Source organism: Vicugna pacos, unplaced genomic scaffold (assembly GCF_048564905.1).
Source record: "Vicugna pacos unplaced genomic scaffold, VicPac4 scaffold_19, whole genome shotgun sequence".
NCBI lineage: Eukaryota > Metazoa > Chordata > Mammalia > Artiodactyla > Camelidae > Vicugna > Vicugna pacos.
In genome coordinates, this window is record NW_027328740.1 from 55,119,078 (window position 1) to 55,143,726 (window position 24,649).

General features: G+C 33.3%; 1 non-coding gene and 2 pseudogenes across 1 annotated transcript; 2 read left to right on the forward strand and 1 right to left on the reverse strand.

The window, feature by feature from the left end:
• Nucleotides 1-323: 323 nt before the first annotated feature.
• LOC116278517 (U6 spliceosomal RNA) lies at nucleotides 324-430 on the reverse strand. The gene has a single exon (XR_004187843.1). It is a non-coding gene; the product is annotated as a U6 spliceosomal RNA (small nuclear RNA).
• Nucleotides 431-6,097: 5,667 nt separating this feature from the next.
• LOC140693330 (olfactory receptor 4A47-like) lies at nucleotides 6,098-7,018 on the forward strand (annotated as a pseudogene).
• A 12,660-nt stretch (nucleotides 7,019-19,678) lies between these two features.
• LOC140693459 (olfactory receptor 4A47-like) lies at nucleotides 19,679-20,624 on the forward strand (annotated as a pseudogene).
• Nucleotides 20,625-24,649: the final 4,025 nt, after the last annotated feature.

Consider the following 24,649-nt stretch of genomic DNA (forward strand, 5'->3'; position numbering starts at 1 on the left):
ATTTTTTTATTGTTTTATATTTTATATTTAGATTTTTGAACCATGTAAGTAGGAATTGCATTTTAATTATTTTTCAAGAATCATTCAAGATCATTTTTATAGGTGCAATAGTATTTTCCTCATGACTTGATATCTCAACTTTGTATTCTAAAATATGGTATGTGCTTGGATAAAAATCAGGCCTCTATTAACTTACAGTGATTCATGTGACTTTTAAGCATATGATGTGATTACATTTGATTTAAAATATGCTTTGATACCTCATAAGCCTAGGACTCCTTCATTTCTATTCCTTATCAGAAATGCCTATTCTTTTTTTTTTTTTTAATATGGAACGCTTCACGAATTTGCATGTCATCCTTGCGCAGGGGCCAAGCTAATCTTCTCTGTATCATTCCAATTTTAGTATATGTGCTGCCGAAGTGAGCACAGAAATGCCTATTCTTGCATATTTGTTTTATAATTAAAATTCAATAAGCTAGTGTAGCAAAAACTAAGTTTAGTTAATATTTTCAATGAGACTTGATTTAGAGAAAGTTTATAACTTTAGTGAATTGAGATTTCTTATCCACAAACATGGGTATTTCTTTTATGTTCATATAAATCTGGTATATTTTTATAGATTTAGTATTTTTGAGTTCTTTTGCTACTATTGTAAATAGAATCTTTTGTTCTAATACATTTTCCAATTGTCTGATATTTTAATGTAAAAATTCTTTTTGTTTTCTATTTTTACATAATATAAAATCTTTACAGTGCCTCATTCATCCTTTTTAAGTCAAAGCTATGTAAGTACTGACAAATATATATAGTTATGTAACCACCACATCAATTAATATGCAGAATGTTTCATCACCAAAAATATTTCCCCGTGCTCCTTTGCATCACATCCTCCCTTCACCTCCAGGTCTTGGAAAACACTGATCCATTTCCATTCCTATAGTTTTGTCTTTTCCACAGTGTCCTATAAATTGAATCATACAGTATGTAGTCTTTTTTTTCCTCCCAGCATTGTAAAGGTATAATTGAGAATTCAAAATTTTCTATATTTAAGGTATACAATGTCATGATTTCATATACATATATGCTGTAAAATGGATACCACAGTCAAGCTAATTTACATACCAATTACCTCTCATGAATATCTAGGTAATTTATTATTTTTGATGCCATTGTAAATGGGATTATTTTCAAAATTAATATAAAATATTTTTAGATAGCTCATTGTTAGTATATGTAAATGCAGCTGATTTTTGTATGTTGATTTTGTAGCCTGCAAATTTATTGAAGTTGTTTATTTGTTCTAACAGTTTGCGGTGCAATATTTTTAGGTCTTCTATACATAGGATCATGTTGAATATCTAGTCTTTTAAACTTGGCTTCTTAGTCCTGGTATCATGCATTTGAAATTTGTGCATATTGCATTTGTTAATAGTTCATTTTATTGCTGAGTATTATTCCAAACTGTATGACATTTATCCTTTTCTCCATTAAGAGATATTTTTATTGTTTCCAGCTATTCAAAATTATGGATAAAATTGATACAAATATTCATGTATAGGTTTTTATAAAGTCAGGCAAACAAAGAGCCAGAATATGAAATAATTATTTTCAAGACACCAGATGTCAATAATGATTGACAGTGATTGCTGAGTGATGAGAAATGAACAAGTGAAGCTCTAAGGTTGTTCTGATTTATTACCTTTAAAATGTTTCCATATTGTGGTACAGAGAAGGATCCCTCAAAAGATCCTGGTAGACTCTGAGTTGAGGAGATGAAGTTGAGGGTCTGAGAAGACCAAGGCACTGAGGCAGCTAGATTTCTGAGGGTGGAACACTGCAGATCATAGACCTGCGGGGCAGAGAAAGAGAGATTCAGAGGCATTGAGGGAGGCAATGTTGGAGATCTGGAGAGATCCCCCTCAATTATTCATAGTCTTCAGGAAACTACATGAGGATGGGAAAAGATCTACCCACACAGGTTAGAGAGAGGAGTGCTTGGTGCTCAGACTGGGCTAGGAATAATGCCTATTCTCAGCAGCTGGAAGGCTTCATTGTTCACAGGGTCAGTAGAGGGAGTTAAATACTAAGACAATTCTGCATCAGCAGTGGGACGTAATTTAGCCCCAGACCCAGTACCGCTTCAGATCTGCTTCATAAATCATAACAGCATGAAAAAAATCAGAAATAAAACATTTAAAAGAATCAAACTAAATATTGTGCTCACAATTTTGAGTCTGTGATAATATGAGATCTTGGTCTGATTATTTCTCTTATGAGGACCTTGTTTCATTCTGGTATAAGGATCACGCTGGGTGCATATGCAGCGAGGAGATGAGCTGGGAAGTATAATTTCCTCCCATCCCTAAAAGTATGTATGTAGGATTGGTACTATTTCTTGATTGATTTTTATGTAGAATTCACTGATAAAGCTATATGGGGATGGAATTTTGGGAAGGATTTTAAAGAAATAATTTTCTTGAGTGTTAGATTATTACAGTTTTTAATTACTTTTCTTAGTGTGTTTATGTAGAAATTTGTGTTTTTCATAACCGTGGTCCATTTTCTTTTAGTTGTCAAGTATGCTGTCATAAATTATTGTATCCTTTTATTATCTTTTTAAGTTCTGCAGACTCTTCATACAGTGATGACCCTCTCTTCATTCTCAATTATGATAATTTTTTTCTCTTAATTTTCTTATTCATTTTTGCTAAGATCTTATCAATTTTACTAGACTTTCAAAGAACCAATTTCTGGATTCATATATTTTCTCTATTTTTTCAATCAATTTCTATTTCAGTGATTTCTGTATTCTATTTACTATTTCCATTGTACAATGTTCTATTTACTATTTCCATTGTACAATGTTCTCTGTAATAGTTTTGCTTTTTCTTTGCTAGCTCCTTAACATCGAAGTTTAGGTCATTTCTTATAGCATTTCTTATAACATTTCTTGCTTTCTAATGCTTAAAATTAAAGCTATACATTTCCCTCTAACCATTCCTGGAGCTACATCTTCTTTTTATAGTTTTTAAATATATAGTTCATATATATCTTTAATACATCTTTTTTTACACATGTATCATTATCTTTCTATTGAAAATTAATTTTTCCAAAGATTCATGAATAATTTAGACTTGGGTTGTTTGATTTGTATATAACTGGAAAATGTTATATTTTTGTTGTCAATTTCTTGTTGAATTACATTTTTATAATATATACATATATTCTATATTATTAAGTCCTTTGAAATGTATTGCAAATTCTTTTGTGGCCCAGTTTATTGGTTATTTTGATGAATGCTCCATGAGCAGTTCTTTGAGATAAATAGAACAGTCCCACAAATGTTTTCTCTTTCCCTACTCCCACACTAACACAGATTCTCTCAACTTGGCTCTCTGAAACCATGTGACAAACTTTATCTGCATTATAAATAAGATTTAAATGACTTCTTTTGAAATTAACATTTATTATCTTCTGGAAATCAGATCAGATGTCATCTGCAAAGACAAAGCTTAAACAGATTTTCCTACTTTGAAGGTCATGATTTAAACAAGAAAGCTTTTACATATTCTACTTCTACCCAGACTGGACTGTCCCCTTTTGGAGATATGACCTCAAGTTGTTCTTTCAGGATTTTCCCTCAGAGGACAGGGTTCTGAAAGGCCTATTCTACATGGTGATTACCTTGGTGGCATCTCTGGAGATAAGAAGTGTACTGTCAAAATTATGATTAATGTCCCAATGAATTTAATTAGACAAGAATCACCCTTGGAGATGCACCAGTTGAATTACTCTATAATATGTACTGCAGTTCAAATGTAGATAAAGTGTTTGTGGACCTTTGCCATTACCCTCAGAGAGTATCTGTCTGTACTAGTACTCACGTGATAGGCTTCTTCCCAAAATGGAATGATGTACTCAAAACATAATAAAGCATGCATATGAAGTATTCATCCTTCAGGAAACCCAACATTCAACAGTGCTGTATGAAGACAGGACAGTGTAACAGGTTGAGAATCAAAATGTGATAAAGGCTTTTTCACTGTTTCATTTTTACTGGTATAAAACACAAAATGGCAAAATTTTTATCTAATTAATTTAAGCATAATTTACAGTTTTTTCTTCAATTAAAATGTTAATTTAATATTTCTTTGTTAAGAGGACAAATTTTGCCAGCAATTTATATTTTTAGTCTCTGTTCAAAATCAAGATTCAAATTTCTTTAGGTATCAGGGCATACATATTCATTTTGAAAATTCTAACAGTTCAAAAAGATATATTTTTCTAAAAGATTGGGATGAATCAGATTTCCTGCAACATGAGAAGAGTTGGTCATGTGGAAACAGGTCAAAGTCCAGTGATGGTGTAAGTGTCCTGTTGTCTGTGTTCTCAGAGATGGAATCAGTCAATGAAGGACAAGGGAGAAGGCACCAGAGCCCAGTTCATGGATTGAATGGCTGTCTCCTTATGCAGGTAACCCAGGAAAGTTTATACACAAGATTCTGAACTAGACTTTATATTTTGCAAAAGTACATTGGTGGTGTGAGAATCCAGTCTTTCAGAAGTTCCCCTATCTGTTTCTCATGATCAGCAAAGTTAGGGATCTTTGTGATCACTAAAATATGTGAAAATCAATTCTATTATGTAATACCCTTTTGGGATATCCTCTTATTATAAAGATCTAGAATAAATTTACCTTCTCTAACATCAAGTATACTTTAAAAATTAATTTCAAGTATAACTATTTGGGAATAATTTAATGGGCAGATATTTCTATCTTATTCTTTATTTCCCCCCTTTTTAAACCCTTGTGTTGAGGGCTGACTTCCACTAGATCACAGCTAGGGAGCTGCTGTGCTACCTAGGAAACCCCGACACAGAAGCATGTCTTCTATCAATGGTTTAGCACCAGGTTCCCCACAACCTGTGATGCATGATGGGTGAGGGGGCAGCTGCCTTTCTGGCCATGCCCCGTGTCCCAGGACAAAAAGCTGTCCTCAACAGATACTTCTAAATCTCATGGTAGTTTTAATTATGTGCTGTAAGCATTGCATTTTTATCTAAACATTCCAAATATAATTTAGAGTTTTTTCTCCAATTAAAATGTCAGTTTAATATTTCTTTGTTAAGAGAACAAATTTTGCCAGCAATTAATATTTGTAGTCTCTGTTCACAATCAAGATCAAATTTCTTTAGGTATCAGGGCATTCACATTCATTTTTAAAATTCCAGCAGTTCAAAAGAAAATCTTCTGTTAAAAACTAAAAGATGATGTAGCATCTGTAGAAAGTGACTGAGTGACTTCCAAGAGCCCAATGTAATACTGTAGTAAGTAAGCTGTTGCTTCAATTCCTGTTTTTCTGTTCACATATTAATTTCAGCATCTTATCATATGTTTGTGGACCATTTTGATGTATCCTTCCTTTAATAGTTTGTTTATATTTTTATTTATTTTATATTTTTATTTATATCTTTTATCAGTTAATTGCTTAGAGATATTTGTCTATTTTAGATATTAACTCTGTATATGACTTCTAAAATGTAAACCTTTTCTCCAAACTACTTTTGTATATTGACATTGTTATATCTTTTCCTAAATCTATGCAAAATTTTTAAATTGTCAAATATATCTATTTGGGATTTTAATGATTGGTTAAGAAGATTCTTCCACCTTTAGAATGTAGAAAGTTACCTCTTTTATTAACTGGAAAGTAAATATTAAGTAAATCTTGCTTTGCTTTTGTATTAAATCTTTAATAAATTTTAATTTTTGTAATAAGTATTACCTATATGTACAATTTAATTAGCTTCCTGATGGAAAGTTAACTGTGGCAAGTGATTTATATACTAATTTATCCCTTTCCCATATATGTCCCTAATTACTTGCCTCTCCATTAGCCTATAAGATTGTTGAGGTTAAGGATAATGTTTTAATCAGATTTGTATTATAATTTCTGAAAGTACTGGAACATAATAAACCATACTGCCTATTGGCTGAATAAACAAATTATCTTAAGATTTCAAGAAGTCACTAATAATAAATATATTTACAGGTAATTTTGTCCTGAGCTCTGAAATAAGACATATAGAAGAATCTATGGAGCAAAGGAACAATGTAACCAAGTTTGTCTTCTTGGGGCTCACTCAGAGCCCCCAGGGTCAGAAAATGTTATTTGTTGTGTTCTTGCTCATCTACATGGTGACAATGGTGGGCAACATACTCATTGTCATGACTGTGGTGGTCAGTTCAACGCTGGATTCCTCCATGTGCTTCTTTCTTGGCTACTTATCATATATGGATGCTGCTTATTCTACTGCAATCACCCCAAATATGATTATAAACTTACTCAGTGAGAAGAAAATCATTTCATTCCAAGCCTGCATGACCCAGCTTTTCATAGAGCACTTATTTGGTGGTGCTGAGATTTTACTCCTGGTGATCATGGCTTAAGACTGCTATGTGGCCATCTGCAAACCCTTACATTATTTGACGATCATGAATAAGTGAGTGTGTATTCTGCTGCTGCTGTTGGCTTGGGTTGGTGGGTTTTTGCATGCTGTAGTTCAACTGCTCTTGGCTTACAACCTTCCCTTCTGTGGCCCCAATGTCATTGACCACTTCCTCTGTGACATGTATCCCTTGTTAAAACTTGCCTGCTCTGATACCTACATTATTGGCCTCACTGTGGTTGCCAATGATGGGGCAATCTGTGTGGTCATCTTTATGCTCTTACTCATCTCCTATGGGGTCATCCTGCACTCCCTGAAGAATCTTAGTCAGGAAGGGAGGTGCAAAGCTTTGTCCACCAGTGGCTCCCACATTACTGTGGTGGTCCTCTTCTTTGTCCCTTGAGTCTTTATGTATGTGAGACATCCTTCTGCCTTACCCATTGATAAGTCCTTGACTGTGTTTTACACTGTTATCACTCCTATGTTGAACCTTCTAATCTATACTCTGAGAAATGGAAAGATGAAAAATGCCATGAAAAAGCTCTGGACCAAAAAAAGAAAATGAGACATCAGGGAAATGTATTACTTATTTTCTATGAAAAGTTACTCTTTCTAAGTTAGCCATGAATGATCATTTAGCTGTAGTAAATTTCTCCTCAGGTTTAATAACTTGAGAATGATGAAAAACATTTATTATTTGAATACTTCCAATGGTCAAAACATATTTTTAAGATTTTCATAATTTTTCAGTTCAAAGCATATATTTTATGTGAATTATATTTTTAAGATTTTTAAAATTTCCTATGAAAATATGTATAGTTTTTGGTTATAAAATGTCTCTGTTGAGACTACTGATTTCTGTTCTATATGGCCAGTTAAGCTATAGTTAATCCTATAAATTTATTTTAGTTAGTGGAAGATTTTCTTATGTTTATGTCTTAAGTAATGTAATCTTTCCAGAATCAATAGGGTTCATTACAGATTTTGGAAAAATAAAGTAAGAAATAAGACATAAAAACTTGGTTCACTCCTCCCTACACAGAAACAGCCCATATTAATATTTGAAACACGTGTTTTATTTTTCTATCTGAAAGATATTTTTATATATCCTTTTGCTTATATTGCTCAGTATGTTAACATCAAAGAAGAGTGATGTTTCAGAGATGCAACATTAATAACCAAGAGGCTAAGTATATTAAAATAATCTAAATAAACAAAGTGTATATACATGAAATAACCAATCTTACTTATTTTTACAATTGGGAAATCATATTATCTCCTCAATTGGAACAGCTTTTTTTGGTGTTACATTTTCATAAAGATGACTCATTAATCGTCCCAGATAGTTTAGACTATCTGATAATACTTCTGCTGGTTTTCATTATCCCCATCTCCATTTTTGCTCATACTGTTCCATGGCATTCTTTAGAGACACAGGCTCTGCCTTTCATCTGTAAATTCATCATAAACCATAATCTGTCAGCTTCAAATATACACTACAGAACTTGACACCAGATATTTTGAGTGATATCGTTAAAAGACATGCTGCAGTATATGTCTTTCTCATCTCTTTTATTAATGAAATACAGATTATTAGGAAGAAGCCAGAATACATTGTTCTATTTGGTCAAGATATCATTAATAAATCTTCTTTTTCTCTGAATAAGGCTTGAAACAAAATATTATCTGCCTTTAAAGTGGTCAAAATCATGCAGTCAAAGAAACTTACTATTCTACCTCCCTTATTTATCCTGGATACATGAGGGGCTAAGGCTAGGGGGCTGTGGGTGATTTTTCACTGGTAAATCACACTGTATGAAAAGCCTCATATTCTGATTTGTATTGCTATTGTTGTTATATGGATATTTCTTATATTATCCCAAAATCTTTCCAAACATCATAGTATTCATCAAATAATATCAAGCATTTGATTTGATTGGAATTTACGGAATTAATTTCTCCCCTTTTGGATGTTGCTATAGATTGAAAGTTTGTTTCCCTCTCCAAATTTATAAGTTAAATCCTTTATAATATGGTGGTATTTGGAGGTGGGCTGTTTGAGAAATAATTATGTCATGAATGTGGAGCCCTGATGATGGAATTAATGCCCCTATAAGAGAACTTTGAGAGCTCACCTGATCCTTCTGCCACATGAGGACACAACAGATAGCTGTCTGTAAACTGAGGAGGGACCCTCACCAGACATGGAATCTGCTGACACCTTAATCTTGGAGTTCTGAGACTCTAGATCTGTGAAAAATAAATGTTTATTGTTAAAGCCATCCAGTCTGTGGTATTCTGAAATAGCTCCCCAAGTGGACTAAGACAGAAATTTAGTTAATTTTCAAATTTGTATAATTCTGTCAAATGATGAGCTATAAAATTTTGCTAATTATCTGTATTCACTGGTCTATAAACTCCCTGGTGTCAGGGAAATTTTTTTAGCTGTCTTTATGTTCTCATAATATGTGGGACATAGAATCCACTCTATATACTGTCAATTTCTTGAATTCTTCATCTATTGGAGTGAAAATTTTTATTGAAAAACTTTGATTAATTCTTTCTACATTAAATATATATATTTGTCACAAATATTTACTCTTCTTTGACATTTTCTACAAATACTTACCATGTTATTTATGCTGTAATAATGGCTATTTTTATAAAAAGATGTTGTTTAATAGTCTTTAACTTTTGGATTTCTTTTATCATGTCACTCTTGGAAAATCCCATTTCCTTCCACAGATTTTATAAATTTTAACTTCTTGTTTTTTTTTTAAATAACTTTTCAAAACATTTTATCTTTAACCCATCTAGAATTTAGTTTTATTAGTGATTAGGAAATATCTAAGCCTTCTTTCCCCCAACAGGTAAACTAATCTGACAATATTATTACAACTTTCAGTAATAATTTGAAAATTTTCCATTTAATATATCAGGTTTTATATCAACTAGAAGCTTCAATTTTGGGGCATTTTTTTCTCATCCTTCACCTTCCCCTCCTCCTCTAAATTTTAGGATTATTCTGCAAAGTTTGAAAGCTTCCCAGAAAAAGAAATTTAGAAAGTTGTGACTCTACATATTTATTTTGAGGAAGACATGTTTTAATATCTTGTTTTCTTATCCAGAATAAGACACATATTGTGAAGGGTTGATTGATGTCTCAATAAAAATTTGTAATCTTCTCTCTAGAGTATATCTTGCCTTTTGGTTTTCTTAAAATGAGGACTTTCTTAATTATATTTAATTCACATTTTCAATGAGCTGGTCAGAAAGGGTTTGATGTCTTTCACTGGTGTGAATTACAGCACAATCCTCAAAGCCAGGAGCATATGTCTGTACTCAAACATTTATAGGCCTGTATCCAACAATACACGTCTGTATCCCACCACACACTCAGATCTGTATCCAACCTCATGCGAATATGTATGACCACCTGTATGTGTATATTCAGTGATATGTAAGTCTGTATACAATTTCATGTATGTATTTATATGTGAACACGCATGGGTCTGTATCTCACAACACATGGGTCAGTATTTGACTACTGTTATGACTGCATGTATGTATGTATATGCATATGTATCTGATATGATCACACATGAGCATGTATCTGTCCACATACAGGGCTATATCTTGCCATTCACTAGTCTGTATCTGACTATATGAATTGAGGAAGAACTTGATGGAACAATTCTGTTTCATGTGGCATGGACTGAGGTCACTCTTCAATTGATTGATGGACATTTAAGGAGGTTCCAAGATGACTTCACTTATATGAATGAAGCCTTGGTAGAGATGACTATAGGACGGGGCTCTTCTGGGTCTCTTTCTTCTCCATGTAGATATAGGGTAATGTAGACAATGTCTACCCAGTGAGGTTCTCAGACTTGTAAAATGACAGTTCAGGGCTCTGAGAAGGAAGAGACAAAAGCTATCAGGCCAGTTATGTCTCATCCCAACATGACATAAGATTGAAGTCCAGGATATCAAGTTTTATTATTACTATTATTATTATTATTTTTGCAGGGGGATGTAATTAGATTTATTTGGTTTTTCTTTGGAGGTAATGAGGATTGAACCCAGGACCTCATGCATGCTAAGCATGCATTCTACCACTTGAGCTATACCCTCCCCCAGGATATCAAGTTTTAAATTCAGACTGCTCTTCACATCCAAAGAAGCAATCAACAAAATAAAAGGTAACTTATAGAATGGGAGAAAATAGTTGTAAATCTTATATCTGGTAAGAGTTAATATCTGAGAAATATAAGGAATTTTACAACTCAAGAGCCAAAAACCAAAAAACTCAATTTAAAATGGGCAAAGACTTAAATTGGTATTTTTCCAAAGAAGACATACAAATTGTCACTAGGAACGTAAGAAGGTGCTCAACATCACTAATAATTAGGGAAATGCAAATCATAATAAAAATTGGATACCACCTCACACCTCTTAGGATGGCTATATGAGATTTACAGGAGAAATTAAATGCTTGTGAGGATGTAGAGAAGAGGGAACTCTACTATCCAGGTGGTGGGAATATATATGTGTTCAGCTACTATGGGAAACATTATGGAGGTTTCTAAAAAAATTAAAAATAAAACTACCATATGGTTCAACAATCCACTTCTGTGTGTATATCCAAAAATATAAAATTAGGAACCTGAAGAGATATCTATACTCCCATGTTCATGGCAGTATTATTCACAATAGCCTAATGTAAAACCTAAATGTCCCCTGATTGATGAACGGATAAAGAAACATGGTATACATACATATGTATTGTGTATGTATGTAAATATATACATATAGAAACACAATGGAATATTATTCAGCTATATAAAAGAAGTGAATCCTGCCATCTGTGACAATATGGAGGGACTCTGAGGGCATTACGCTAAGTAAAATAAGCAGAAATAGAAAGACAAATACTTTATTTTAGTATAAGCATTTAAAGCTATACATTTTCTTCTAAGTACTGTGTTGGTCACAACCCATCCATTTTGTTACAGTTTTATTGTGTAGTTACAAATATTTGTTAATTATATTAAAATTTCTTCTTTGGTTCATGATTACTTTAAATATTTATTGCTAAGTTTCTGATTAATTGGAAGATTTTTCTAGATATCTATGTTAGCTGTCTATTTCTGCATTGCAAGTCACCTCAAAACTTAGTGACTTGAAAAAACACAAACTTATATCACAGTTTCTGTAGGTCCACATACTAAGCGTGACTTAGCTGGTTCCTCCACTTCAGGTTCTCTGACAAGGCTGCAATCAAGGTGCTGGCTGGGGCTGCAGCCTCACATGAAGGCTCCCCTGAAGAAGGATCCACTTCTTAGCTTGTGCAGATGGTTGTTGGCAGGATTTGGTTTCTCAACATCAATTAAATATCTTATCAAATTATAATTCCAATTACATCCCACTGACCTTGAAATTGTTGTCATATATTTTACTGCTACATATGTTATAAGTTTCTGAATATATTATTAATCTTTCATTACATAACTAATTATTTAAAACTTTAGAAAAGGAATTTCTTTCTTTTCTCTATTAATTCATGTACATCATTTCCACTTTCTTCATCCTTTTCTATAAATTCTGATTTCTGTATGATACTGTTTTCTTCAGCCTGAATAACTTCTTTTTCTATTTCTTGTAATGTCTGTTTGCTGGCTAGGAGACAAAATATTGTCTCCTCGAGGTTGAGGAGTTTTAAAGGCATAAGCTGCCACAGAGTTTTGGCTAGTTTCCCTACAAAATTGTGGCTTATAAGGGAGTCAGTGATTAACTTTACTAATGGAATTGGAACATTCAGCAGTGACAGGAGCCAGATCAGGATCAGTGACAGGTAGCTCGTATTGCTCACTCAGCCTGTGTAGATCATTCATCTCTGCCACAGTGACCAACAAAATGGTTGAAAATGCTGATTGATAGCCACAGGACAGGCCATCTTGTCGACCAGATTATTTGACAGTTTTCTCTGCAGCAAATTCTCTGATAGGTACTTTATATGATGAACAGACATTTTTGTGTTTGGTCCATTCTGAGTAATCCAGCTACATACAGCACCTCCAGATTGCTTTGTCATCCATTCTTCCATTTTCCTCTTTTCCTCAACAGTGTATCAAATTTGTATTTACTCTCTATTTCTTCTCCCATGTAAAATGAAAGCCATATGTACTGCTCAAAATACTGCTTATCAGGAGGGTTTTTCTTCACCTTGAGCCTTCATTTTTTGCATTTTTCCCCTTTGTTTTATGAGGGGGAGGTAATTAGGTTTATTTATTTATTTCTGTTTGGAGGAGGTACTGGGGATTGAACCCAGGATGTCATGCATTCTAAGCATTTGCTCTACCACTTGAGCTATACCATTCCCTCCCCCACTTTGAGCATTTAATATCAATTTCAAGTGAAACTGCAGAGCAGCAATTGTCTACTTTTGGCTGCTGCTGCTGCTGTACTAGGCAGATGTATTCATAAACCTGTCTGTATCTTTATTCCCTCCATCATACTGATTATTTTGGCTTTATACTTGTGTTACATTAATAAATTCTTGAATATATGTTTATAATCAAAAGCATTGGATTTTTGAGGTTTATTATTTTCTAATATATGAAAATAAGATTTAGCTGACACTAATAAGCTCTAATAAGCTCTAATATGTTGTATTTTCATTATCATTAAGCTCAAAGTGTTTTCTAATTTTTGTTGTGGTTCATTTTACCCAGGGGGTATTTAGAAATGCACTGGGTTTATTTTTAACATTTTTATTGATTTATAATCATTTTACAATGTTGTGTCAAATTCCAGTGTAGAGCACAATTTTTCAGTTATACATGAACATATATATATTCATCGTCACATTTTTTCTGTGTGAGCTACCATTACACCTTGTATATATTTCCCTGTGCTATACAGTATAGTCTTGTTTATCTATTTCTACAATTTTGAAATCCCAGTCTATCTCTTCCCACCCCCCCACCCCCTAGGCAACCACAAGTTTATATTCTATGTCTGTGAGTCTATTTCTGTTTTGTATTTATGCTTTGTATGTTTTGTTTGTTTGTTTGTTTCTTAGATTCCACATATGAGCGATCTCATAAGATATTTTTCTTTCTCTTTCTGGCTTACTTCACTTAAAATGACATTCTCCAGGAGCATCCATGTTGCTGCAAATGGCATTATGTTGTTGGTTTTTATAGCTGAGAAGTATTCCATTGTATAAATATACCTCCTCTTCTTTATCCAGTCATCTCTTGATAGATATTTAGGCTGTTTCCATGTCTTGGCTATTGTGAACAATGCTGCTATGAACATTGGGGTGCAGGTGTCATCCTGAAGTAGGGCTCCTTCTGGATATAAGCCCGGGAGTGGGATTCCTGGGTCATATGGTAAGTCTATTCCTAGAGTAATTTTCTGGCTACTTTTAGGTTTTGATTTTCTAGGTTATTTAATTTCTTCATGTCCAGAGACAAACTTTATGACTGTAATTTTTGAAATTTCTTGGGAATTGCTTTTTGGCTCAGCATATAATTACTTTTGAAGACTGTTCTATGGGCACTTTTTGCCATTGTTGGATGCATTGTTTCTTGTTTCAATCAATCACATTTGTTAAGGATGTTTAAACATTTTATATCTTTATAAATTTTTTGGTGTGTCCATACTCATGCAATTAACACGAGTTGTGCTATTATCTCCCTCTATTATTGCTTATTTACTTATTATTCCTTTCAGGTTAATAAGTTTAAAAATATGTTATAAAGGTAGAAGTCTATTATTTTTCCCTGATGTTAGAAAGAGTGCTCCTTTTCTGTGGAACCTTTTCTGGGTTACTTTATGCAATTTATTCCACTACCTCTTTTTCACTTTTTATTCTGTTATTTAAGATGTTTATCTTGTCAGGCTCTTACCTTTCACGCTATTTCCTGCATTGTCCATCCTTTTATCTCTTTCTACTTGCATCTGTATATTCTCTTCTAATTTCTCTTATCATTTACTAGTTCCCTATCCATATCTATCCAATCTACTATTAAACCCCACAAATAAATTTTGAATTTCAGTTTTATGTATTTTAACTTTCAAATTTATTTCATTCAATTTATTATCCACCTTGTGTTTTAATTGTTTGAACACACTAAGTTTATTTTGAAATGCTTTTTTTCCCATATTTTGGATCATCTATATTTATTTTAATAGCTTTTGCTTTTCAATTAGGTCTTGTATTTGTCTATAGTTTGTTACATTTGTTTTTTTGTGGCATATTTTATATTTAAAAAGTTGAGAAGTTATTCAAGGACTTTTATTATGCTTTCTTCTTTAACAGAAAATTTCATTTTGTTTCTGGCTGACAGGTAGGCTTGGGGAAATAAAAATCCCAGATAATCTAATCAGGAAATTAGATGAGTCATTGTGGGCTTGAGTTTCTATGAGCACTACTCTCTTTTTAGTCACCCTTACTCCAAGAGTAAAACTATTCATGGTCTCAAAGAAAAGCCTGGTTGTTTTCAAAGTCCTCTTCTTGATGGAATTTGAATCTCATTTATTGTCTTCAGGGTAAAACATTTGTAGGAACTTCCACTCAACCTTTTTAGCTTTTCATGTGTGGTTTTTACAATAAGCCCACTTTAGCAAAAAGAGGGCATCAAATGCAGGTTTTAGCTCTCTGGCTTCTCTTCTTTTCAAAATTTTGGCCCCACACATCCTTGATTCCCTGTTAGTTTTCTGATGACTTCAGACACATGCATTTTACATTTTTCTAGCTACTCTGGTGGCTCTTATGGAAATATTTGGTGCAAAACAACCCATTCTTGCTTTCCAGATGACAAATATTATCCCAATATTTAATTTTCTAGTTTTAGGACTGACATAGCTTACAGAGCATCACTGTGGGTTATTACATATTTTGAAGCAACATCCATATCAGTTATATTTTCAGTGTATTATATTTATTGAGACATAGAAATTCAGTGTCTGTGCTTTTGTAGACACCACTGATCTAGCAAATTCTTTTTCTTAATTCAGACAGCAGGAAACATTAGTAGTTCTTTGCATTCAGCTGAAAGGAACACAGAGATTATACATATGTATATATTAGTTCTTCAGTTCCGAGTCATAATTTAATCCACAGTAATCTGGATCATATCAGATAATTTTTTCAAATGAAAAATAAATTCTCCATTTTTTCCCCCTACTGGTAAGAGAGGAAGTGGCACTTAGATGTACTCTAAATCTTAGAAGTACCATGTGTGACATTTGTATTTGTTGGATTTCATCCATTTATTAGGTAAGCTGAAAACCACCAAAACTTTGGTGGGACTCTGCACAAAGTAAAGACTTCAGTTGGTTTAGATAGGTATTTAATGACTCTTTAAGGCCTGTATGACCCAGAAAATGCAATATTAAACTAAATATATGTGGAGATGCAGATGCCCAGTGGAGCCCCTTGTAAACCATTCTAAGGAAATAACAGTGGAAGCCCCCAGAGGTTTTATATAGAAGTAGGCTTTTGTTGGAAAATAATTCTTTTTTTGTAGAAATAGTAACTCAATTGATACTGAATTGAAATAAATGGACTGAATTAATGACCTGAAGATCATTATGGTTTCAGCTGACATAGATTTAGGCCTGATCAACAATGTCTGCTTCAACCCAGAACCACAGAACCATGATTACTTGTTATTTCAAGAATTGACTGTCTACTTCAATAACTTCCCCAGTCCCAAAGCACTCTGCCTGTGAGGCTCAGGGCATCTTGAATAGATGCTCAAACAGCTAACAGTAAGAACCTCCATTGTTCAGGATATGGTTGGATATGTTTCTCTCTTAATTACAGATGAAATATTATTTGCCTTACCAAAGATTTCCTAACATGAAATTCATAAATTATTCACTATACTTTTTTTTTATTTTCAAATTACAGACTTTTTATGTATTTGGCATTTTGCTGCTCTTTTTTGCAAGATCCGAATCTTTTTCTCTCTAGGGATTATTCTGAAGAAGAAAACTGTCTAGAGGTTTCTTCATTTGAATTTGTTCCAGATAGTCTATAAATGGATCTATAATGACCTTATATTCTCTTTCACATAAAATAGTAACAAAAAAAGTCAGAGTCTGTGTCTGCATATATAAATGGAAGAATAATTTTTTCTGACAGATTAGCCCAGGAGATTTCTGAAAACCCAAACTTCTGCCCAGGCTGAAATTTATTCTCAATTGGTATCTAATCTTCCAGACATCTAATTTTCTCAGCATAGACTTATTGTTTGAGAAGTTTGTGAAGTTCCCAATTTTCTGAGATAAAATTGGGGAGAGGTAGAAACATGTTTTTAATTAAGGATGAGGCAGCCTTAAGGAAAAGCTATTTAAATGACCAGAAGCCTAAAGAGTCTACTATTGCCCGTGAAATGCTCAGCCATTGGCTATTCCAAGAAGTTAAAAATCCCAGAATTTCTCTTGTTAGGTGCAGAGAGAGATTAATGGCCAGAGATATGAATATTAGACTAAACCCTCTATCAAAGTAAGGTAATTTTTGGTTACCTTACCATAATTAACTGAGAACAGACACATTCAAATAACCAATTTCAGTGTTTTTAAATTTTTGAGTTTTTTTATATCAGCCAATAGTGGGCTCAATCAAGTTAATTTCCACTAATTAGGCCAGTATGCACACAAACAGCAGCTTTGTTTTTCTTTGCAGAAATTTTTCTAGCAGGTGAGAGTGTTCAACTGTCTTTGCAAGGCAGATGTTTTTGTTGTATTTCAGTGTCTTTATATTCTAGGCATCCATGTCAGATGCTTCTACATTTACCTGAAAGACTGATGTGATGGGGAGATTGTGTGGAAGTACAGAAAGTGTGACCATTTGAAATGATTTATAGATCCATTGCTCAGCCATACAATACTATGTGTTCTATGATCACACATAGATACTCGAAGTATCTGCAGTTACCCTTAGAGGAAGAAGCACTAATCTTTAAAGACAAAGGAAAAAACCCAAGAGGTGGGTTCTTGAAACAATTAACAAGGGATAATCACTGAAAATTCATCTGATATGTTGTTAAATATAGCTATAATCTTAAATATCTTATATTTTCATTGGATGAAGTCTCAGTTGAGAAAATCAAGCTAGAAAAAAACACAGAAATTAGATGGAATATTTGTATGTATTTGGTGTTAGTATTACAACATGAAAGATATTTATTGTCCATTTTCCCAAACAACAAAGAGAAATGTAGCATATTACAAATAAATTTGTGGATTGATAATCTTGAATTATGGGTTAATTATATTTTAAATGATATGTTAATATTTATAATTTCTTTTATATTTTTAAATTAGATAATTTAAAATTGTAGATCATGTCAAGTTTGCTACAGTATAAAGGAATATGTGCCCATTCTGTTCTGGCAGCTTGATATGGGCCTTTATATGCAGATATTTATAATTATCACGGCAACCATGTTTGAACATATTATTCTTTTTATCCTGAACTATGTCTATACTTTTTGTCAGATTGACAAAATCCAGATGATTTGTTCTGATACAATGTTCATAGTAAAGCATTAAAAAACATTAATTATCACCATCATTTATTGAGCCTGTACGAGGTGCCAGGGAGGGTTCTAGGTGCTTTAATTCCAATAAAATGATGGCGCTAAGCAGTAGGCACTGTTGAGATCCCAATTCTAAAAATGATGAAACTGAGGCACAGAGAGATTTATTAACTTGTCCAAGGTCACCCATTCAGTGGTGAAGCTGGGATTCCAACACAGGCAGTGCAGCCCCAGAGCTCACATTGTTCACTGCTGTGTTCTGTGCTTTCTTCAAGGATGTTTGGGATCATAAATAGGAACACGCTGAATGATAAACCTGTGATCACTCTTTGATCTCTGTAATTATCAAATCTCATTCCCACTGGCTAGTGTTTCTCCAGTGACAGTGATAAGGGTGAGAAATTGTGTTTACTTATGAAAATATGAAAGAAGAAATAAAAGTCAGCAGAGGAGAATAAGGCAAGACTGCACAAAAAGTATCACAGGTGGTTACACTCACAAGGGTTCTGAGAGCATCTAGTTTGATCTCTATCGTCCAGTGAGCACACTGATACAGACTTGTAACTACATTTAGAAAATGACCCAGACACATGTCTTCTCACACTGAGCTTGGATTTTTCCCTTGAGTGTGCTGCTGTTTGGAATCCGGGCACTGAAATCCTATTTTTGAGCACTCTCAGTACATAAGCATTATAAGTAAAACCATATCCCATTGTACTCTGCCTCTCCTTTTAGTGTCTATTTTCTCCTCCATCACTACTTAGCTCACCCCAAGTGTTTTGGAGAAAAAATACTAGCTGTTAACCTGCCAATGTAATAGTTGGTGGTAGTCATGAGTCATTTCAATTCTAAAATGTATTCTGAAATATGGCTATGTAGTGTATGTGTGTTAAGCATTGTGGTATAGGTAAACATTAAAAGAAGAGAATTATAACTCCTTAAGAACCTGATAGTCAAAGAGATGACATAATTGCTGCAGGGAACAACGGGCTAAGTATTTTGCAATTATTTGACACTGTCCAGATTCCAGGGCCTTGGACTTTAATGAGAGATTCATGAAGACCAAACAGCCTTTGAAATGGGAGGGATTGAATATCTAAGAGTTGGCTATCATAGTATTAAGGGAGTTAATCCAGAAAAGATGTTAGTTTTGATGCTGCCTGGGTCTATTGTAAAGGTACTCACTACAAATTTTGCCAACTCAAAGGACTGACTCTATGCCAATTTACTTAGAGTTTGTTGTCACCACTGAAGAGTAAGTTTCTAGAGAGCAGGGACCCTTACTTGCTTGTCTTTGTTGACTTCTGTGTCATGAACTGACCTAGTTTCAATAAGGTTCTATTAAAGTTATGACTGCCTCTTGGGTCTTTGACTACACTTCTCTATAGAAGATCCACTAAGACATAGAGATATAACCTCTTATTTGTGGTCCCAACAAAATCATCTGAGGAGAAATAGAACTGTCAAGAGAAGGTGTGATGGGCTTTTGGAAGAAGAATTCAGTAGATATTTACCAAATGCTTATTGTGTGCAAACCACTGTAGACATACAGACACACAGATATGCTCTGTAATGTAACAGATATATTCATAGTCATGTTCACAATCTCATTACAGGTCTGGGTCTCCTGATCTCTCATCCCTGACACTGGCCTCACAGATAACTAAATGGGACATAGCAACAATCTAACAGAATTTGTTCTCCTGGGCCTCACTCAGAATCCTGAGGGGCAAAAAGCATTATTTGTCTTGTTGTTACTCATCTACGTTGTGATGATGGTGGGTAATCTGCTCATTATGGTGACTGTCTTTGCCAGCCCCTCCCTGGGCTCCCCCACATACTTCTTCCTTGCTTATCTGTCCCTCATGGATGCAGTTTACTCCACTGTCATTTCACCCAAATTGATTAGAGACTTACTCTGTGGTAAAAAGACAATCTCCTTCTCAGTTTGCATGGCATAGCTCTTCCTAGAACATTTATTTGGGGGCTCTGTGGTCTTCTGCCTGGTGGTGATGGCCTATGATCACTATGTGGCCCTCTGTAAGGCCCTGCACTACTTGACCGTCATGAATTGGCAGGTTTGCATCCTGTTGCTGGTGGTGGCCTGGGTTGGAGGTTGCCTGCACTCCATGGTTCAACTTCTCTTTGTGTAACATCTCCCCTTCTGTGGCCCCAATGTCATTAATCACTTCATCTGTGACATGTACCCATTGTTGGAACTTGCCTGTACTGACACTCACCGTGTGGGTTTCACTGTGGTTGCCAATGGTGGAGCAATCTGTATGGTCATATTCATCCTTCTACTAACATCCTATGGGGTCATCCTAAATTCCCTTAAAACTCATAGTCAGGAAGGGAGGTGAAAAGGCCTGTCTACCTGCAGTTCCCACATCACAGTGGTGGAACTCTTCTTCATTCCCTATAGTTTCATGTATGTGAGACCTGTTTCCAACTTTCCCATTGATAAATCCATAACTGTGGTTTATACTGTCATCACTCCCATGTTGAACCCTTTAATATACACCTTGAGAAACTCAGAGATGAAAAGTGCTATGGCAAAACTCTGGGAGAAAAAGTTAACTAGGTAGAATAAGAATGTGTCACCCACACTGAACACATTTGTCACTAATCCTAAAGACAATGACCAGGCAGGACATTCTAACAATGGATGATTTAGCCAATTCAACAGACTCCACAGAGATGCTTTTCTTTATTTATACAAAAGCATCAAAAAAGTAGCATAAACTGTCCTTTAAGGCTTGAATCAATCTAATAGGCAAGTTCTGCAGGATGAATAAGAGACACAGGTCTTTGTCCTATTACAAGAAAAAATAAACTAAGTTCACCCTGTAACTTTATTTTTCACAGTTTATACTAAAATGGGACTATAGAAGGGAGAGTTGTGAAAAACAAGCTAACCTTCAAAATTTACTTTCACCCAAATTTTTGGGAAAACAATTGGGCTAATATTTAGAACAAATTTCTGAGGGCCAAAAGAATGGTTTTTAAATTTTAAAGTGTTAAAATTATTTTTTTTGGCACAGCAAATTTCTGTAGCTGCATAATGCATTCATCTTTAAGATGACTTCTGTTACTCAGGTCAATGTCTTTGAGTTTGTAGTGCAGGATATTCAGATGGGAGAAGTTATTGTGTTCATTTAAAGACATGATCAGTGAGCTGTTTTGTTAGATGGGATGTGGTTGAGATGAAAACAGATTCTGGTTCTTGATTAGAGGATAGAAAACCACACTAATCCAAGATGTCAATATATTTTCATGCGCTTCTTCACTAGTTATATGAGCATTTTTGCTGCTCTTCAAACAGTAGACAGAACTTCTTATTTTGTCTTGGAGATACTGAAGATATAGAAAAGAGATGTGTTATTTTGCATAAGCAGTGTATTCCCTAAAAGTCATATTCAACTTAAATACTTTTTACTTTCAGACTTAATAATAATTTGTTTCTGTGTAAACAGAATTTTGTTTTTCAATTTTATGTAAAAAAAATCAGGTTTTTTCTCAGTGTGCAGTCCCTTCTGGAATATCTCAAATTAGGAAGAAGATAGATTTGCTCTCATTGTATTATGGAATGTTATCTTGCTTTTTAAGGATTTTCTTTTCTAAAATAAATGTTTTAGAATTTTTCTTACTTAAAAATTTTATTATATATTTTCATGCATATCCATTAATATATGCAATTTATATCTGTTTTGTAGTATCTTACCTAGAATATGATCAATATCACTGAAACTACCAATGTATATTGCCCTGACTCCCTTCCTCTGCCTCTTCCCAGAGATAATCTCAATGCTGAACTCTTTGTTAACCACTGTTAAGAACAGTTTAACTATAGATGTATGTATTCTTAAAGTATATTATTTGAAGTTTCATGTTCTTTATTAAAATTACTCTGTGTAGTATGTGGCTTTCTGGATCTTTTCTCAACAATGTCAATTAACTTTTCTAATATTTGTTCATGTGATTGGACATTTCTCTAGTCCCACCATTTCCCCTGCTGTATGTTATTCCATATCTGAATAGACCATCCAGTCAGTGGTCATTTGGGTTGTTTCCAATTTTTGATAATGCACATGATGCTGCTATAAACATCCTGAAAGAATCGTCTTTCTGTTAAGTAGTATTACAAGTTCACAATCACAGATAGTTGCAATTTTCTTCTAAACCTGTATTATCAGGTGAATTCCTGTTAGCCATATGAAGCAGATCCGTAAGTCCATGTCACAACCAACACTTGATACTGTCAGATGTTTAATGTTTTTGAAAATCTAATGAGTATAAGACTATGACTGTATTATGGTTTTATTTTTCAATGCTTACTGCTACTGAATTTGAACATATTTGCATGTTTATTAAACATTCATTTTTTCTCATCTTCTATTCAACATGTATTCATGCTTTTGTCAGTTTTTCTAGTAGGTTATCATAAATTTATTGGAGTTCTTTAGGAATTCTCTGTACTAATTCTTTTTTTGTTTGTATGCATTGCAAAAGTCTTTTCCCAGTTTTTGGTTTTACTTTTCTACATATCTCTCATATATTTGGATGAATGGGAACTTCTAAATGTAATCAAATTTCTCAGTGTTTATGTGGATTTAAGTTAGCACTTCTATGTCTTTCTTATCATATCATTTCTACAGTATGGCCAGAAAAATGTCAATCTATATTGTCTTCTAAATATTTCAAAAGTTTTCATTTTTTAGTTTCCAACTTTAATCCATTGAACATTGATTTATATATATGCTGTAAAGTGCCCTTTTCATTTTTTTTCCAGTGTAGATAGCCAATTGTCTAAGCACCACTTATTGAATAATCCATCCTATCACATATTGAGTTTTCATTTATGTCTGATTCTAGTTCTGGTTTATTTATTACTGTCAACTGATTAATTTTTCTAAACTTGTGTTTATTTATGTAAGTTTATAATAAGTTTTTATGTCTGATAGGACAAGTCTTTCAATCTTTTTTATGAAGTGAAAAAAGTCTTGTTTCCACATACATTTTAATTCAGCTTGTCATGTTGAAAAAAAGCCATTGGGATTTTTATATTGAAATTGCATTGAAGCCATTAACAGTTGACCCTTCCAACACCAAATATAGCATAAATCTGCACCCAATTAGGCCTTTGATGTTCTTAAAATTTGAAAAAATTCACAAATATTCTTTCATATTTTTAATAAATGCTTTCCTATGTATTCTTGTTGTTCTATTCCACAGCATTACTGAACATAGATATTTATAAATATTTCTAACTTTTTATAAGCAAAATTATATCTTACTTTATGTCAATAATTTGCTTTATTTACTTAATAGTGAAGTGTTTTGCCATTGGTACATTTTTGTGAATTGCTTTTTCATATATTTCATCCAATTTAATTGGCATGTTCAAAATGTTTTATTGACTTAGGAAAGATTTTATGTTTTAGTATAAAACAAAAAATTTCTCCTAGATAGTGTTTTGGTAGTGTGGAAGTGTTATACTTTTAATGTTGTTGATCACTATTATCAGAGTTTCTGCCTTTTAACTTCAATATTATATAATAATTTATAATTTTTTTCTACTTTACTTATGTCTTTGTATTTTAAAGCATTAAGTACACATATGTGCACACATGTGTGGGGGAGATTTTACAGAAAGTGAGAAAATGTATGTGTATGTTTGTGTGTGTTCCTATGTATAAAGAATTTAAATCTACTTTGCAAATTGTTATCTGTTACCTTAAAACAAAATTTTCAGCACAGTTTCCAAAAATCTTACCTACTTACCTAATTTGATATGTCATGTTTACTATGTTTAATGTCCAAATGCTTTTGTATTTATTTGTAGGATATTTTCCTTTGACCAGTTGCTTATTCCTAAGCCAATACTCCATCTTTTTTAGTTCTTGTAAGTAGATTTTAATATCTGCTAAGAGACCTATAACTCAATACTCTTATTAAAGACAAGATTTTGTGTTTTGAACAATTATTTGTCATGTAAATGTTAGAATAATTTCAGAAGTTGTAGAAACTATGAAAATTTTGACTGACAATATATTAAATGTCTAATTAATTAGGAAAATAATTGATATCTTGTTCACATTGAATCATTCTCCATGGAAATATGAAAATATCTGTGTTTATTTAGGTCTTCTTTGATATTCTTCAGTAATTCCTTTGTTTTCATCATACAGATCGTTCACATCTTTCTTTTTTAATGTATATTTTATAATTTGGATTATACTTATGGAAAATATTTTTCCACATTCTATTTTCTAAATAATTATAGCTAGAATTCAAGAAAATAACTAAGAAATATTTATCAATTTACTCTTGAATTCAGCCACTTTACTGAACTCTTATTTAGTATGAAAGATCTTCAGTTAACTCTTTTGGGTTTGCTAGAAAGATAATGTTATCTTAATGATTTTTCTTTCTAATAACTTTCTTCAAATATTTTATATCACATTTCTCCTTAACATATCATTATATTACTTGATATAGGAAAACATGGGGTAATGACTGTGAATAGAGAAATCTTGATTCATTTTTAGCTTCAATGGGGATGTGTTCATTAAAAATTATCATCCCCACCCTGTATGTCAGTGTCCTGATGGGAACAGATACCACTCTTCAAAGGA